This window comes from Neovison vison, chromosome 12, assembly GCF_020171115.1.
Source record: "Neovison vison isolate M4711 chromosome 12, ASM_NN_V1, whole genome shotgun sequence".
Classification (NCBI taxonomy): Eukaryota; Metazoa; Chordata; class Mammalia; order Carnivora; family Mustelidae; genus Neogale; species Neogale vison.
Window position 1 is genome coordinate 148261288 of NC_058102.1, and position 16247 is coordinate 148277534.

The window sequence follows — 16247 nt, forward strand, 5'->3', positions numbered from 1 at the left end:
GGTGTCATGTTCAGTGTTATGGTTAGGGTCCAGTTCAGGATTATGGTCATGGTTAGAATAAGGCCTGCTTTATGTTTAGATTCTGGGTTATGATTAGGGTCCTGACTTAGTTTAGCTTTAGGGTTAGAGTTCTGGTCAGGCTCACGGTCTGGGTCAGAGTTAGGTTTATGGTCAGTGTCAGTGAAAGTATTAGGGTCAGGTTTAGGGTCAGGGCCAGGGTTCAGTTTAGGGTCAGGGCCAGGGTTCTGTTTAGGGTCAAAATTCGGATCAGGGTCAAGTTTTGGCAAAGTTCAGGGTAAGGGTCAGGTCAGATTCAGGGATAAATTCAGGGATAGGTTTAAAGTATGGGTTTGGGGTGAGAATTAGAATTAATTTGAGGATTAGGGTTACACTGGTTTAGGGTCAGGGTCTGCATTAGTTTTATGGGTTAGTTGTAGGGTTAGAATCATTGTTATGTTTTGTGTCATGGTCCATATCAGGGTCAGGGTCAGGGTTACCTTTAGGGTTACAGTTAGGGTCAGAATCACAGTCAGCTTCAGGGTTAGTGTTAGGGTCAGTGTAGGGTCACCGTTAGGGTCAGGTTTAGGTTTATGTTCAGGGTCTGGGTCAGGGTCAGGGTGAAGTTCAGAGCCAGTGTCAGGTTTAGGGTCAGGATCTGGTTTTGGTTTAGGGTCCACGTTCAGCTCAAGGACAGGGTTAGTTTTGGGTCAGTGCTATTGTCAGGGTTAGGTTTAGGGTCAGGATCTGGTGAAGGTCTGGGCCGGGGTCCGGTTTATGGTCAGGGTCAGGATTTGGATTGGGGTCAATATACGGTTCAGTTTCAGGATTAGATTTAGGGGAAAGGTTTGGGTTTGGAGTTAGGATTAGGTTTAGAAGTAGGGTTATGGTTCGGTTAGGGTTAGACAGCCTTAAGGTTAGGGTTGGGTTTTGGGTTAGGGTAGGGTTTAGTTTTATGTTTAGCCTCAGCATTAGGTTTAGGATCGTGGTTGGCATTAGATCAGGGATAGGGTTACCTTAAGGATTGCGGTTAGGGTCGGGAACACAGTCACGGTCAGGGTTAGGGTTAGGGTTAGGGTCAGGCTTAGGACTGTGTCAGGCTTAGGGTTAGGGTTAGGGTTAGGGTTAGGCTTAGAGTTAGGGTTAGGGTTAGGGTTAGGGTACGGGTTAGGGTTAGGGTTAGGGTACGGGTTAGGGTTAGGGTACGGGTTAGGGTTAGGGTACGGGTTAGGGTACGGGTTAGGGTTAGGGTACGGGTTAGGGTTAGGTTTAGGGTTAGGGTTAGGTTTATGGTCAGGCTCACAGTCAGAGTCAGGGTCAGCGTTTTCAGTTAGTTTTAGGACCGGGTTAATTTTAGGGTTATAGTTAGGTTCTGGGTTAGGGTTAGACATTGTTAGGGGCAGGGTTATCGTTAGGCGTAGTGTAGGGGTCAGGGTTATGGTTAGGTTCAGGGTTAGGTTTATGGTCAGGCTCACAGTCAGTGTCAGGGTTAGGGTTAGTTTCAGAGTCAGGGTCAGGGATAGGTTTGGTGTCATGTTCAGTGTTATGGTTAGGGTCCAGTTCAGGATTATGGTCATGGTTAGAATAAGGCCTGCTTTATGTTTAGATTCTGGGTTATGATTAGGGTCCTGACTTAGTTTAGCTTTAGGGTTAGAGTTCTGGTCAGGCTCACGGTCTGGGTCAGAGTTAGGTTTATGGTCAGTGTCAGTGAAAGTATTAGGGTCAGGTTTAGGGTCAGGGCCAGGGTTCAGTTTAGGGTCAGGGCCAGGGTTCTGTTTAGGGTCAAAATTCGGATCAGGGTCAAGTTTTGGCAAAGTTCAGGGTAAGGGTCAGGTCAGATTCAGGGATAAATTCAGGGATAGGTTTAAAGTATGGGTTTGGGGTGAGAATTAGAATTAATTTGAGGATTAGGGTTACACTGGTTTAGGGTCAGGGTCTGCATTAGTTTTATGGGTTAGTTGTAGGGTTAGAATCATTGTTATGTTTTGTGTCATGGTCCATATCAGGGTCAGGGTCAGGGTTACCTTTAGGGTTACAGTTAGGGTCAGAATCACAGTCAGCTTCAGGGTTAGTGTTAGGGTCAGTGTAGGGTCACCGTTAGGGTCAGGTTTAGGTTTATGTTCAGGGTCTGGGTCAGGGTCAGGGTGAAGTTCAGAGCCAGTGTCAGGTTTAGGGTCAGGATCTGGTTTTGGTTTAGGGTCCACGTTCAGCTCAAGGACAGGGTTAGTTTTGGGTCAGTGCTATTGTCAGGGTTAGGTTTAGGGTCAGGATCTGGTGAAGGTCTGGGCCGGGGTCCGGTTTATGGTCAGGGTCAGGATTTGGATTGGGGTCAATATACGGTTCAGTTTCAGGATTAGATTTAGGGGAAAGGTTTGGGTTTGGAGTTAGGATTAGGTTTAGAAGTAGGGTTATGGTTCGGTTAGGGTTAGACAGCCTTAAGGTTAGGGTTAGGTTTTGGGTTGGGGTAGGGTTTAGTTTTATGTTTAGCCTCAGCATTAGGTTTAGGATCGTGGTTGGCATTAGATCAGGGATAGGGTTACCTTAAGGATTGCGGTTAGGGTCGGGAACACAGTCACGGTCAGGGTTAGGGTTAGGGTTAGGGTCAGGCTTAGGACTGTGTGAGGCTTAGGGTTAGGGTTAGGGTTAGGCTTAGGGTTAGGGTTAGGCTTAGGGTTAGGGTTAGGGTTAGGGTACGGGTTAGGGTTAGGGTTAGGGTACGGGTTAGGGTTAGGGTACGGGTTAAGGTTAGGGTACGGGTTAGGGTACGGGTTAGGGTACGGGTTAGGGTTAGGGTACGGGTTAGGGTACGGGTTAGGGTTAGGGTTAGGGTTAGGGTTAGGTTTATGGTCAGGCTCACATCAGAGTCAGGGTCAGCGTTTTCAGTTAGTTTTAGGACCGGGTTAATTTTAGGGTTATAGTTAGGTTCAGGGTTAGGGTTAGACATTTTTAGGGGCAGGGTTATGGTTAGGCGTAGTGTAGGGGTCAGGGTTAGGGTTAGGTTCAGGGTTAGGTTTATGGTCAGGCTCACAGTCAGTGTCAGGGTTAGGGTTAGTTTCAGAGTAAGGGTCAGGGTCAGGGATAGGTTTGGTGTCATGTTCAGTGTTATGGTTAGGGTCCAGTTCAGGATTATGGTCATGGTTAGAATAAGGCCTGCTTTATGTTTAGATTCTGGGTTATGATTAGGGTCCTGACTTAGTTTAGCTTTAGGGTTAGAGTTCTGGTCAGGCTCACGGTCTGGGTCAGAGTTAGGTTTATGGTCAGTGTCAGTGAAAGTATTAGGGTCAGGTTTAGGGTCAGGGCCAGGGTTCAGTTTAGGGTCAGGGCCAGGGTTCTGTTTAGGGTCAAAATTCGGATCAGGGTCAAGTTTTGGCAAAGTTCAGGGTAAGGGTCAGGTCAGATTCAGGGATAAATTCAGGGATAGGTTTAAAGTATGGGTTTGGGGTGAGAATTAGAATTAATTTGAGGATTAGGGTTACACTGGTTTAGGGTCAGGGTCTGCATTAGTTTTATGGGTTAGTTGTAGGGTTAGAATCATTGTTATGTTTTGTGTCATGGTCCATATCAGGGTCAGGGTCAGGGTTACCTTTAGGGTTACAGTTAGGGTCAGAATCACAGTCAGCTTCAGGGTTAGTGTTAGGGTCAGTGTAGGGTCACCGTTAGGGTCAGGTTTAGGTTTATGTTCAGGGTCTGGGTCAGGGTCAGGGTGAAGTTCAGAGCCAGTGTCAGGTTTAGGGTCAGGATCTGGTTTTGGTTTAGGGTCCACGTTCAGCTCAAGGACAGGGTTAGTTTTGGGTCAGTGCTATTGTCAGGGTTAGGTTTAGGGTCAGGATCTGGTGAAGGTCTGGGCCGGGGTCTGGTTTATGGTCAGGGTCAGGACTTGGATTGGGGTCAATATACGGTTCAGTTTCAGGATTAGATTTAGGGGAAAGGTTTGGGTTTGGAGTTAGGATTAGGTTTAGAAGTAGGGTTATGGTTCGGTTAGGGTTAGACAGCCTTAAGGTTAGGGTTGGGTTTTGGGTTAGGGTAGGGTTTAGTTTTATGTTTAGCCTCAGCATTAGGTTTAGGATCGTGGTTGGCATTAGATCAGGGATAGGGTTACCTTAAGGATTGCGGTTAGGGTCGGGAACACAGTCACGGTCAGGGTTAGGGTTAGGGTTAGGGTCAGGCTTAGGACTGTGTCAGGCTTAGGGTTAGGGTTAGGGTTAGGGTTAGGCTTAGAGTTAGGGTTAGGGTTAGGGTTAGGGTACGGGTTAGGGTTAGGGTTAGGGTACGGGTTAGGGTTAGGGTACGGGTTAGGGTTAGGGTACGGGTTAGGGTACGGGTTAGGGTTAGGGTACGGGTTAGGGTTAGGTTTAGGGTTAGGGTTAGGTTTATGGTCAGGCTCACAGTCAGAGTCAGGGTCAGCGTTTTCAGTTAGTTTTAGGACCGGGTTAATTTTAGGGTTATAGTTAGGTTCTGGGTTAGGGTTAGACATTGTTAGGGGCAGGGTTATCGTTAGGCGTAGTGTAGGGGTCAGGGTTAGGGTTAGGTTCAGGGTTAGGTTTATGGTCAGGCTCACAGTCAGTGTCAGGGTTAGGGTTAGTTTCAGAGTAAGGGTCAGGGATAGGTTTGGTGTCATGTTCAGTGTTATGGTTAGGGTCCAGTTCAGGATTATGGTTATGGTTAGAATAAGGCCTGCTTTATGTTTAGATTCTGGGTTATGATTAGGGTCCTGACTTAGTTTAGCTTTAGGGTTAGAGTTCTGGTCAGGCTCACGGTCTGGGTCAGAGTTAGGTTTATGGTCAGTGTCAGTGAAAGTATTAGGGTCAGGTTTAGGGTCAGGGCCAGGGTTCAGTTTAGGGTCAGGGCCAGGGTTCTGTTTAGGGTCAAAATTCGGATCAGGGTCAAGTTTTGGCAAAGTTCAGGGTAAGGGTCAGGTCAGATTCAGGGATAAATTCAGGGATAGGTTTAAAGTATGGGTTTGGGGTGAGAATTAGAATTAATTTGAGGATTAGGGTTACACTGGTTTAGGGTCAGGGTCTGCATTAGTTTTATGGGTTAGTTGTAGGGTTAGAATCATTGTTATGTTTTGTGTCATGGTCCATATCAGGGTCAGGGTCAGGGTTACCTTTAGGGTTACAGTTAGGGTCAGAATCACAGTCAGCTTCAGGGTTAGTGTTAGGGTCAGTGTAGGGTCACCGTTAGGGTCAGGTTTAGGTTTATGTTCAGGGTCTGGGTCAGGGTCAGGGTGAAGTTCAGAGCCAGTGTCAGGTTTAGGGTCAGGATCTGGTTTTGGTTTAGGGTCCACGTTCAGCTCAAGGACAGGGTTAGTTTTGGGTCAGTGCTATTGTCAGGGTTAGGTTTAGGGTCAGGATCTGGTGAAGGTCTGGGCCGGGGTCCGGTTTATGGTCAGGGTCAGGATTTGGATTGGGGTCAATATACGGTTCAGTTTCAGGATTAGATTTAGGGGAAAGGTTTGGGTTTGGAGTTAGGATTAGGTTTAGAAGTAGGGTTATGGTTCGGTTAGGGTTAGACAGCCTTAAGGTTAGGGTTAGGTTTTGGGTTGGGGTAGGGTTTAGTTTTATGTTTAGCCTCAGCATTAGGTTTAGGATCGTGGTTGGCATTAGATCAGGGATAGGGTTACCTTAAGGATTGCGGTTAGGGTCGGGAACACAGTCACGGTCAGGGTTAGGGTTAGGGTTAGGGTCAGGCTTAGGACTGTGTGAGGCTTAGGGTTAGGGTTAGGGTTAGGCTTAGGGTTAGGGGTAGGCTTAGGGTTAGGGTTAGAGTTAGGGTACGGGTTAGGGTTAGGGTTAGGGTACGGGTTAGGGTTAGGGTACGGGTTAAGGTTAGGGTACGGGTTAGGGTACGGGTTAGGGTACGGGTTAGGGTTAGGGTACGGGTTAGGGTACGGGTTAGGGTTAGGGTTAGGGTTAGGGTTAGGTTTATGGTCAGGCTCACATCAGAGTCAGGGTCAGCGTTTTCAGTTAGTTTTAGGACCGGGTTAATTTTAGGGTTATAGTTAGGTTCAGGGTTAGGGTTAGACATTTTTAGGGGCAGGGTTATGGTTAGGCGTAGTGTAGGGGTCAGGGTTAGGGTTAGGTTCAGGGTTAGGTTTATGGTCAGGCTCACAGTCAGTGTCAGGGTTAGGGTTAGTTTCAGAGTAAGGGTCAGGGTCAGGGATAGGTTTGGTGTCATGTTCAGTGTTATGGTTAGGGTCCAGTTCAGGATTATGGTCATGGTTAGAATAAGGCCTGCTTTATGTTTAGATTCTGGGTTATGATTAGGGTCCTGACTTAGTTTAGCTTTAGGGTTAGAGTTCTGGTCAGGCTCACGGTCTGGGTCAGAGTTAGGTTTATGGTCAGTGTCAGTGAAAGTATTAGGGTCAGGTTTAGGGTCAGGGCCAGGGTTCAGTTTAGGGTCAGGGCCAGGGTTCTGTTTAGGGTCAAAATTCGGATCAGGGTCAAGTTTTGGCAAAGTTCAGGGTAAGGGTCAGGTCAGATTCAGGGATAAATTCAGGGATAGGTTTAAAGTATGGGTTTGGGGTGAGAATTAGAATTAATTTGAGGATTAGGGTTACACTGGTTTAGGGTCAGGGTCTGCATTAGTTTTATGGGTTAGTTGTAGGGTTAGAATCATTGTTATGTTTTGTGTCATGGTCCATATCAGGGTCAGGGTCAGGGTTACCTTTAGGGTTACAGTTAGGGTCAGAATCACAGTCAGCTTCAGGGTTAGTGTTAGGGTCAGTGTAGGGTCACCGTTAGGGTCAGGTTTAGGTTTATGTTCAGGGTCTGGGTCAGGGTCAGGGTGAAGTTCAGAGCCAGTGTCAGGTTTAGGGTCAGGATCTGGTTTTGGTTTAGGGTCCACGTTCAGCTCAAGGACAGGGTTAGTTTTGGGTCAGTGCTATTGTCAGGGTTAGGTTTAGGGTCAGGATCTGGTGAAGGTCTGGGCCGGGGTCTGGTTTATGGTCAGGGTCAGGACTTGGATTGGGGTCAATATACGGTTCAGTTTCAGGATTAGATTTAGGGGAAAGGTTTGGGTTTGGAGTTAGGATTAGGTTTAGAAGTAGGGTTATGGTTCGGTTAGGGTTAGACAGCCTTAAGGTTAGGGTTGGGTTTTGGGTTAGGGTAGGGTTTAGTTTTATGTTTAGCCTCAGCATTAGGTTTAGGATCGTGGTTGGCATTAGATCAGGGATAGGGTTACCTTAAGGATTGCGGTTAGGGTCGGGAACACAGTCACGGTCAGGGTTAGGGTTAGGGTTAGGGTCAGGCTTAGGACTGTGTCAGGCTTAGGGTTAGGGTTAGGGTTAGGGTTAGGCTTAGAGTTAGGGTTAGGGTTAGGGTTAGGGTACGGGTTAGGGTTAGGGTTAGGGTACGGGTTAGGGTTAGGGTACGGGTTAGGGTTAGGGTACGGGTTAGGGTACGGGTTAGGGTTAGGGTACGGGTTAGGGTTAGGTTTAGGGTTAGGGTTAGGTTTATGGTCAGGCTCACAGTCAGAGTCAGGGTCAGCGTTTTCAGTTAGTTTTAGGACCGGGTTAATTTTAGGGTTATAGTTAGGTTCTGGGTTAGGGTTAGACATTGTTAGGGGCAGGGTTATCGTTAGGCGTAGTGTAGGGGTCAGGGTTAGGGTTAGGTTCAGGGTTAGGTTTATGGTCAGGCTCACAGTCAGTGTCAGGGTTAGGGTTAGTTTCAGAGTAAGGGTCAGGGATAGGTTTGGTGTCATGTTCAGTGTTATGGTTAGGGTCCAGTTCAGGATTATGGTTATGGTTAGAATAAGGCCTGCTTTATGTTTAGATTCTGGGTTATGATTAGGGTCCTGACTTAGTTTAGCTTTAGGGTTAGAGTTCTGGTCAGGCTCACGGTCTGGGTCAGAGTTAGGTTTATGGTCAGTGTCAGTGAAAGTATTAGGGTCAGGTTTAGGGTCAGGGCCAGGGTTCAGTTTAGGGTCAGGGCCAGGGTTCTGTTTAGGGTCAAAATTCGGATCAGGGTCAAGTTTTGGCAAAGTTCAGGGTAAGGGTCAGGTCAGATTCAGGGATAAATTCAGGGATAGGTTTAAAGTATGGGTTTGGGGTGAGAATTAGAATTAATTTGAGGATTAGGGTTACACTGGTTTAGGGTCAGGGTCTGCATTAGTTTTATGGGTTAGTTGTAGGGTTAGAATCATTGTTATGTTTTGTGTCATGGTCCATATCAGGGTCAGGGTCAGGGTTACCTTTAGGGTTACAGTTAGGGTCAGAATCACAGTCAGCTTCAGGGTTAGTGTTAGGGTCAGTGTAGGGTCACCGTTAGGGTCAGGTTTAGGTTTATGTTCAGGGTCTGGGTCAGGGTCAGGGTGAAGTTCAGAGCCAGTGTCAGGTTTAGGGTCAGGATCTGGTTTTGGTTTAGGGTCCACGTTCAGCTCAAGGACAGGGTTAGTTTTGGGTCAGTGCTATTGTCAGGGTTAGGTTTAGGGTCAGGATCTGGTGAAGGTCTGGGCCGGGGTCCGGTTTATGGTCAGGGTCAGGATTTGGATTGGGGTCAATATACGGTTCAGTTTCAGGATTAGATTTAGGGGAAAGGTTTGGGTTTGGAGTTAGGATTAGGTTTAGAAGTAGGGTTATGGTTCGGTTAGGGTTAGACAGCCTTAAGGTTAGGGTTAGGTTTTGGGTTGGGGTAGGGTTTAGTTTTATGTTTAGCCTCAGCATTAGGTTTAGGATCGTGGTTGGCATTAGATCAGGGATAGGGTTACCTTAAGGATTGCGGTTAGGGTCGGGAACACAGTCACGGTCAGGGTTAGGGTTAGGGTTAGGGTCAGGCTTAGGACTGTGTGAGGCTTAGGGTTAGGGTTAGGGTTAGGCTTAGGGTTAGGGGTAGGCTTAGGGTTAGGGTTAGAGTTAGGGTACGGGTTAGGGTTAGGGTTAGGGTACGGGTTAGGGTTAGGGTACGGGTTAAGGTTAGGGTACGGGTTAGGGTACGGGTTAGGGTACGGGTTAGGGTTAGGGTACGGGTTAGGGTACGGGTTAGGGTTAGGGTTAGGGTTAGGGTTAGGTTTATGGTCAGGCTCACATCAGAGTCAGGGTCAGCGTTTTCAGTTAGTTTTAGGACCGGGTTAATTTTAGGGTTATAGTTAGGTTCAGGGTTAGGGTTAGACATTTTTAGGGGCAGGGTTATGGTTAGGCGTAGTGTAGGGGTCAGGGTTAGGGTTAGGTTCAGGGTTAGGTTTATGGTCAGGCTCACAGTCAGTGTCAGGGTTAGGGTTAGTTTCAGAGTAAGGGTCAGGGTCAGGGATAGGTTTGGTGTCATGTTCAGTGTTATGGTTAGGGTCCAGTTCAGGATTATGGTCATGGTTAGAATAAGGCCTGCTTTATGTTTAGATTCTGGGTTATGATTAGGGTCCTGACTTAGTTTAGCTTTAGGGTTAGAGTTCTGGTCAGGCTCACGGTCTGGGTCAGAGTTAGGTTTATGGTCAGTGTCAGTGAAAGTATTAGGGTCAGGTTTAGGGTCAGGGCCAGGGTTCAGTTTAGGGTCAGGGCCAGGGTTCTGTTTAGGGTCAAAATTCGGATCAGGGTCAAGTTTTGGCAAAGTTCAGGGTAAGGGTCAGGTCAGATTCAGGGATAAATTCAGGGATAGGTTTAAAGTATGGGTTTGGGGTGAGAATTAGAATTAATTTGAGGATTAGGGTTACACTGGTTTAGGGTCAGGGTCTGCATTAGTTTTATGGGTTAGTTGTAGGGTTAGAATCATTGTTATGTTTTGTGTCATGGTCCATATCAGGGTCAGGGTCAGGGTTACCTTTAGGGTTACAGTTAGGGTCAGAATCACAGTCAGCTTCAGGGTTAGTGTTAGGGTCAGTGTAGGGTCACCGTTAGGGTCAGGTTTAGGTTTATGTTCAGGGTCTGGGTCAGGGTCAGGGTGAAGTTCAGAGCCAGTGTCAGGTTTAGGGTCAGGATCTGGTTTTGGTTTAGGGTCCACGTTCAGCTCAAGGACAGGGTTAGTTTTGGGTCAGTGCTATTGTCAGGGTTAGGTTTAGGGTCAGGATCTGGTGAAGGTCTGGGCCGGGGTCTGGTTTATGGTCAGGGTCAGGACTTGGATTGGGGTCAATATACGGTTCAGTTTCAGGATTAGATTTAGGGGAAAGGTTTGGGTTTGGAGTTAGGATTAGGTTTAGAAGTAGGGTTATGGTTCGGTTAGGGTTAGACAGCCTTAAGGTTAGGGTTAGGTTTTGGGTTAGGGTAGGGTTTAGTTTTATGTTTAGCCTCAGCTATAGGTTTAGGATCGTGGTTGGCATTAGATCAGGGATAGGGTTACCTTAAGGATTGCGGTTAGGGTCGGGAACACAGTCACGGTCAGGGTTAGGGTTAGGGTTAGGGTCAGGCTTAGGACTGTGTCAGGCTTAGGGTTAGGGTTAGGGTTAGGCTTAGGGTTAGGGTTAGGGTTAGGGTTAGGGTTAGGTTTAGGGTACGGGTTAGGGTTAGGGTTAGGGTACGGGTTAGGGTTAGGGTACGGGTTAGGGTTAGGGTACGGGTTAGGGTACGGGTTAGGGTTAGGGTACGGGTTAGGGTACGGGTTAGGGTACGGGTTAGGGTTAGGGTTAGGGTTAGGGTTAGGTTTATGGTCAGGCTCACAGTCAGAGTCAGGGTCAGCGTTTTCAGTTAGTTTTAGGACCGGGTTAATTTTAGGGTTATAGTTAGGTTCAGGGTTAGGGTTAGACATTGTTAGGGGCAGGGTTATCGTTAGGCGTAGTGTAGGGGTCAGGGTTAGGGTTAGGTTCAGGGTTAGGTTTATGGTCAGGCTCACAGTCAGTGTCAGGGTTAGGGTTAGTTTCAGAGTAAGGGTCAGGGTCAGGGATAGGTTTGGTGTCATGTTCAGTGTTATGGTTAGGGTCCAGTTCAGGATTATGGTCATGGTTAGAATAAGGCCTGCTTTATGTTTAGATTCTGGGTTATGATTAGGGTCCTGACTTAGTTTAGCTTTAGGGTTAGAGTTCTGGTCAGGCTCACGGTCTGGGTCAGAGTTAGGTTTATGGTCAGTGTCAGTGAAAGTATTAGGGTCAGGTTTAGGGTCAGGGCCAGGGTTCAGTTTAGGGTCAGGGCCAGGGTTCTGTTTAGGGTCAAAATTCGGATCAGGGTCAAGTTTTGGCAAAGTTCAGGGTAAGGGTCAGGTCAGATTCAGGGATAAATTCAGGGATAGGTTTAAAGTATGGGTTTGGGGTGAGAATTAGAATTAATTTGAGGATTAGGGTTACACTGGTTTAGGGTCAGGGTCTGCATTAGTTTTATGGGTTAGTTGTAGGGTTAGAATCATTGTTATGTTTTGTGTCATGGTCCATATCAGGGTCAGGGTCAGGGTTACCTTTAGGGTTACAGTTAGGGTCAGAATCACAGTCAGCTTCAGGGTTAGTGTTAGGGTCAGTGTAGGGTCACCGTTAGGGTCAGGTTTAGGTTTATGTTCAGGGTCTGGGTCAGGGTCAGGGTGAAGTTCAGAGCCAGTGTCAGGTTTAGGGTCAGGATCTGGTTTTGGTTTAGGGTCCACGTTCAGCTCAAGGACAGGGTTAGTTTTGGGTCAGTGCTATTGTCAGGGTTAGGTTTAGGGTCAGGATCTGGTGAAGGTCTGGGCCGGGGTCCGGTTTATGGTCAGGGTCAGGATTTGGATTGGGGTCAATATACGGTTCAGTTTCAGGATTAGATTTAGGGGAAAGGTTTGGGTTTGGAGTTAGGATTAGGTTTAGAAGTAGGGTTATGGTTCGGTTAGGGTTAGACAGCCTTAAGGTTAGGGTTAGGTTTTGGGTTAGGGTAGGGTTTAGTTTTATGTTTAGCCTCAGCATTAGGTTTAGGATCGTGGTTGGCATTAGATCAGGGATAGGGTTACCTTAAGGATTGCAGTTAGGGTCGGGAACACAGTCACGGTCAGGGTTAGGGTTAGGGTTAGGGTCAGGCTTAGGACTGTGTGAGGCTTAGGGTTAGGGTTAGGGTTAGGCTTAGGGTTAGGGTACGGGTTAGGGTTAGGGTACGGGTTAGGGTACGGGTTAGGGTTAGGGTTAGGGTACGGGTTAGGGTTAGGGTACGGGTTAGGGTACGGGTTAGGGTTAGGGTACGGGTTAGGGTACGGGTTAGGGTACGGGTTAGGGTTAGGGTTAGGGTTAGGGTTAGGGTTAGGTTTATGGTCAGGCTCACAGTCAGAGTCAGGGTCAGCGTTTTCAGTTAGTTTTAGGACCGGGTTAATTTTAGGGTTATAGTTAGGTTCAGGGTTAGGGTTAGACATTGTTAGGGGCAGGGTTATCGTTAGGCGTAGTGTAGGGGTCAGGGTTAGGGTTAGGTTCAGGGTTAGGTTTATGGTCAGGCTCACAGTCAGTGTCAGGGTTAGGGTTAGTTTCAGAGTAAGGGTCAGGGTCAGGGATAGGTTTGGTGTCATGTTCAGTGTTATGGTTAGGGTCCAGTTCAGGATTATGGTCATGGTTAGAATAAGGCCTGCTTTATGTTTAGATTCTGGGTTATGATTAGGGTCCTGACTTAGTTTAGCTTTAGGGTTAGAGTTCTGGTCAGGCTCACGGTCTGGGTCAGAGTTAGGTTTATGGTCAGTGTCAGTGAAAGTATTAGGGTCAGGTTTAGGGTCAGGGCCAGGGTTCAGTTTAGGGTCAGGGCCAGGGTTCTGTTTAGGGTCAAAATTCGGATCAGGGTCAAGTTTTGGCAAAGTTCAGGGTAAGGGTCAGGTCAGATTCAGGGATAAATTCAGGGATAGGTTTAAAGTATGGGTTTGGGGTGAGAATTAGAATTAATTTGAGGATTAGGGTTACACTGGTTTAGGGTCAGGGTCTGCATTAGTTTTATGGGTTAGTTGTAGGGTTAGAATCATTGTTATGTTTTGTGTCATGGTCCATATCAGGGTCAGGGTCAGGGTTACCTTTAGGGTTACAGTTAGGGTCAGAATCACAGTCAGCTTCAGGGTTAGTGTTAGGGTCAGTGTAGGGTCACCGTTAGGGTCAGGTTTAGGTTTATGTTCAGGGTCTGGGTCAGGGTCAGGGTGAAGTTCAGAGCCAGTGTCAGGTTTAGGGTCAGGATCTGGTTTTGGTTTAGGGTCCACGTTCAGCTCAAGGACAGGGTTAGTTTTGGGTCAGTGCTATTGTCAGGGTTAGGTTTAGGGTCAGGATCTGGTGAAGGTCTGGGCCGGGGTCCGGTTTATGGTCAGGGTCAGGATTTGGATTGGGGTCAATATACGGTTCAGTTTCAGGATTAGATTTAGGGGAAAGGTTTGGGTTTGGAGTTAGGATTAGGTTTAGAAGTAGGGTTATGGTTCGGTTAGGGTTAGACAGCCTTAAGGTTAGGGTTAGGTTTTGGGTTAGGGTAGGGTTTAGTTTTATGTTTAGCCTCAGCATTAGGTTTAGGATCGTGGTTGGCATTAGATCAGGGATAGGGTTACCTTAAGGATTGCAGTTAGGGTCGGGAACACAGTCACGGTCAGGGTTAGGGTTAGGGTTAGGGTCAGGCTTAGGACTGTGTCAGGCTTAGGGTTAGGGTTAGGGTTAGGCTTAGGGTTAGGGTACGGGTTAGGGTTAGGGTACGGGTTAGGGTACGGGTTAGGGTTAGGGTTAGGGTACGGGTTAGGGTTAGGGTTCGGGTTAGGGTTAGGGTACGGGTTAGGGTACGGGTTAGGGTACGGGTTAGGGTTAGGGTACGGGTTAGGGTACGGGTTAGGGTTAGGGTTAGGGTTAGGGTTAGGTTTATGGTCAGGCTCACATCAGAGTCAGGGTCAGCGTTTTCAGTTAGTTTTAGGACCGGGTTAATTTTAGGGTTATAGTTAGGTTCAGTGTCAGAGTTAGACATTTTTAGGGGCAGGGTTATGGTTAGGCGTAGTGTAGGGGTCAGGGTTAGGGTTAGGTTCAGGGTTAGGTTTATGGTCAGGCTCACAGTCAGTGTCAGGGTTAGGGTTAATTTCAGAGTAAGGGTCAGGGTCAGGGATAGGTTTGGTGTCATGTTCAGTGTTATGGTTAGGGTCCAGTTCAGGATTATGGTCATGGTTAGAATAAGGCCTGCTTTATGTTTAGATTCTGGGTTATGATTAGGGTCCTGACTTAGTTTAGCTTTAGGGTTAGAGTTCTGGTCAGGCTCACGGTCTGGGTCAGAGTTAGGTTTATGGTCAGTGTCAGTGAAAGTATTAGGGTCATGTTTAGGGTCAGGGCCAGGGTTCAGTTTAGGGTCAGGGCCAGGGTTCTGTTTAGGGTCAAAATTCGGATCAGGGTCAAGTTTTGGCAAAGTTCAGGGTAAGGGTCAGGTCAGATTCAGGGATAAATTCAGGGATAGGTTTAAAGTATGGGTTTGGGGTGAGAATTAGAATTAATTTGAGGATTAGGGTTACACTGGTTTAGGGTCAGGGTCTGCATTAGTTTTATGGGTTAGTTGTAGGGTTAGAATCATTGTTATGTTTTGTGTCATGGTCCATATCAGGGTCAGGGTCAGGGTTACCTTTAGGGTTACAGTTAGGGTCAGAATCACAGTCAGCTTCAGGGTTAGTGTTAGGGTCAGTGTAGGGTCACCGTTAGGGTCAGGTTTAGGTTTATGTTCAGGGTCTGGGTCAGGGTCAGGGTGAAGTTCAGAGCCAGTGTCAGGTTTAGGGTCAGGATCTGGTTTTGGTTTAGGGTCCACGTTCAGCTCAAGGACAGGGTTAGTTTTGGGTCAGTGCTATTGTCAGGGTTAGGTTTAGGGTCAGGATCTGGTGAAGGTCTGGGCCGGGGTCTGGTTTATGGTCAGGGTCAGGACTTGGATTGGGGTCAATATACGGTTCAGTTTCAGGATTAGATTTAGGGGAAAGGTTTGGGTTTGGAGTTAGGATTAGGTTTAGAAGTAGGGTTATGGTTCGGTTAGGGTTAGACAGCCTTAAGGTTAGGGTTAGGTTTTGGGTTAGGGTAGGGTTTAGTTTTATGTTTAGCCTCAGCATTAGGTTTAGGATCGTGGTTGGCATTAGATCAGGGATAGGGTTACCTTAAGGATTGCGGTTAGGGTCGGGAACACAGTCACGGTCAGGGTTAGGGTTAGGGTTAGGGTCAGGCTTAGGACTGTGTCAGGCTTAGGGTTAGGGTTAGGGTTAGGCTTAGGGTTAGGGTTAGGGTTAGGGTTAGGGTTAGGGTACGGGTTAGGGTTAGGTTTAGGGTACGGGTTAGGGTTAGGGTACGGGTTAGGGTTAGGGTTAGGGTACGGGTTAGGGTTAGGGTACGGGTTAGGGTTAGGGTACGGGTTAGGGTCCGGGTTAGGGTTAGGGTTAGGTTTAGGGTTAGGGTTAGGTTTATGGTCAGGCTCACAGTCAGAGTCAGGGTCAGCGTTTTCAGTTAGTTTTAGGACCGGGTTAATTTTAGGGTTATAGTTAGGTTCAGGGTTAGGGTTAGACATTGTTAGGGGCAGGGTTATCGTTAGGCGTAGTGTAGGGGTCAGGGTTAGGGTTAGGTTCAGGGTTAGGTTTATGGTCAGGCTCACAGTCAGTGTCAGGGTTAGGGTTAATTTCAGAGTAAGGGTCAGGGTCAGGGATAGGTTTGGTGTCATGTTCAGTGTTATGGTTAGGGTCCAGTTCAGGATTATGGTCATGGTTAGAATAAGGCCTGCTTTATGTTTAGATTCTGGGTTATGATTAGGGTCCTGACTTAGTTTAGCTTTAGGGTTAGAGTTCTGGTCAGGCTCACGGTCTGGGTCAGAGTTAGGTTTATGGTCAGTGTCAGTGAAAGTATTAGGGTCATGTTTAGGGTCAGGGCCAGGGTTCAGTTTAGGGTCAGGGCCAGGGTTCTGTTTAGGGTCAAAATTCGGATCAGGGTCAAGTTTTGGCAAAGTTCAGGGTAAGGGTCAGGTCAGATTCAGGGATAAATTCAGGGATAGGTTTAAAGTATGGGTTTGGGGTGAGAATTAGAATTAATTTGAGGATTAGGGTTACACTGGTTTAGGGTCAGGGTCTGCATTAGTTTTATGGGTTAGTTGTAGGGTTAGAATCATTGTTATGTTTTGTGTCATGGTCCATATCAGGGTCAGGGTCAGGGTTACCTTTAGGGTTACAGTTACGGTCAGAATCACAGTCAGCTTCAGGGTTAGTGTTAGGGTCAGTGTAGGGTCACCGTTAGGGTCAGGTTTAGGTTTATGTTCAGGGTCTGGGTCAGGGTCAGGGTGAAGTTCAGAGCCAGTGTCAGGTTTAGGGTCAGGATCTGGTTTTGGTTTAGGGTCCACGTTCAGCTCAAGGACAGGGTTAGTTTTGGGTCAGTGCTATTGTCAGGGTTAGGTTTAGGGTCAGGATCTGGTGAAGGTCTGGGCCGGGGTCTGG